This window comes from Limulus polyphemus, unplaced genomic scaffold (assembly GCF_000517525.1).
Source record: "Limulus polyphemus unplaced genomic scaffold, Limulus_polyphemus-2.1.2 Scaffold5651, whole genome shotgun sequence".
NCBI classification, from domain to species: domain Eukaryota; kingdom Metazoa; phylum Arthropoda; class Merostomata; order Xiphosura; family Limulidae; genus Limulus; species Limulus polyphemus.
Window position 1 is genome coordinate 34,849 of NW_013671261.1, and position 1,885 is coordinate 36,733.

General features: G+C 35.4%; 1 protein-coding gene across 1 annotated transcript in view; it reads left to right on the plus strand.

Moving 5' to 3' along the window:
- Positions 1-921: 921 nt before the first annotated feature.
- Positions 922-1,885, plus strand: part of LOC106472838 — a gene marked incomplete at its 3' end in the record, with an annotated part of 31,121 nt that continues 30,157 nt past the window's right edge. Inside the window, 1 exon segment of the mRNA XM_022401376.1 lies at positions 922-1,033.

The following is a 1,885-nucleotide window of genomic DNA, read 5'->3' on the forward strand; positions in this document are numbered from 1 at the left end:
AAGGTGTTACATATAAATTGTGGGTCCTATAGTGATTGGTAAGGAAAGCTGTTACATATAAATTGTGGGTCCTATAGTGATTGGTAAGGAAAGCTGTTACATATAAATTGTGGGTCCTATAGTGATTGGTAAGGAAAGGTGTTACATATAAATTGTGGGTCCTGTAGTGATTGGTAAGGAAAGGTGTTACATATAAATTGTGGGTCCTGTAGTGATTGGTAAGGAAAGCTGTTACATATAAGTCATAAGTCGTATACGAGAACTTATTGAATGACCCCTTTAGTTTTAATCAAATGTGTTGAGTCAGGTCTTGCTAATAAAACTAAAGAACAAAAAATGTAAATTAAACACGAACTGTTTAGTCAGTTTGTTTCTATCTGAAGGACAAACTTACAATTGAAGATAGGCGTCATATTATAATTGTGATGAAGACAACAACAACAAAAGAAAATAGCTAGATGCTTCGTGTCAGATTATCAGGACATATTCTAATGATTAGATCCCACATCCACTTGTCTTACGTAAGTCTCAAATGACACCAACTTTACTTCAAACTTTATGCAGTGTCGCCCCCAACTCAACATTCTAATCCTACTTACTGAGTAACTGTAACAAATAATAATAATAATAACAGTAGTTTCTTTGTCTCATTTTAATCAGTTTTTTTTGTTAAGTACTAGCAGGAAATTGTAAAATGTTATTGATATATTGTTTCGTTTTCTTCTTCTTTCATTGTTATTCTTGGGTTCTCCTGGCAAAAGCCCCCCCTCCCAAGGGGGTGTGCCCCATAGTTTATTCATTTATTATATAATTCTGGTCGATAGTTGAATTAATGCGCATGCGCAAGTTCCTCATACTGACGTCAACGGAGAGAAGCGCAGATAAATGCGATTGCTTACTTCACTAAATGCCTTTTTTCAACTACTGTTCATTCTTACCGACTTCCGCCAGATGTCGCTGTTAAGTGGCCGCATTGACGACTGCGGAGAAGGTCAACACAAACACTGAAAACAGTAAAGCCAGAACGACGTCGGTAAGTTTCTGGTTATTCTATGTACGTTTGTTGTTTTGTGCAAATTATTTTAGCTAACGTTTGACTCACATCCGCAATATATAAGTAATATATGATGTTTACCAGATCATCTCTCCTGTATTTTTAACACACTGTTTCTTGTATATAACAATGTCCTGTTGCGTATTTAAGTTTTTCAACAGAGCACCGATTGGACATTTAATTTCCTAACAGAGTGTTGGTCGTATATGTATAATTTTTAACAGATTGTCGCATACATGTTTTTAACAGCGTGACTGTTGTAACAGTGTCGATCAGATATTTATTTTTTAGCTGGCTCTTATTACATTCATTTGTCAACTTTGACCTGCGCATTTCTATCAGGATTGGCTCCGCTGCGCATTTGTAACAAAGTATGGTTTTGCTGCGCATTTTTGACCTTATGAACTTGTTTCGACAAAAACAACCTTAATTAGCAAAAGTAATCATATATACGAAGACCTTGCACGCTCCTAAACACATGCACACACTCACCTCTCTACTACACTTTTACTTCTTATCATGCCTGCTATAGAAAACAACCAAAATGAAGAATACGAATAGACACGTTATATTTAGTATTGTAACACGGTTGTTATAGACCTGTAACAGGTGTTATTGTAACAGTTATTATAATAGAATTGTTCTAGACCTGTAACAATCATTGTAACAGAATTATTTTAGACCTGTAACAGCTGTTATTGTAACAGAATTATTATAGACCTGTAACAGTCATTGTAACAGAATTGTTTTAGAACTGTAACAGCTGCTATTGTAACAGAATTGTTCTAGCCCTGTACCAGCCGTTATTGTAACAGAATTGTTCTAGCCCTG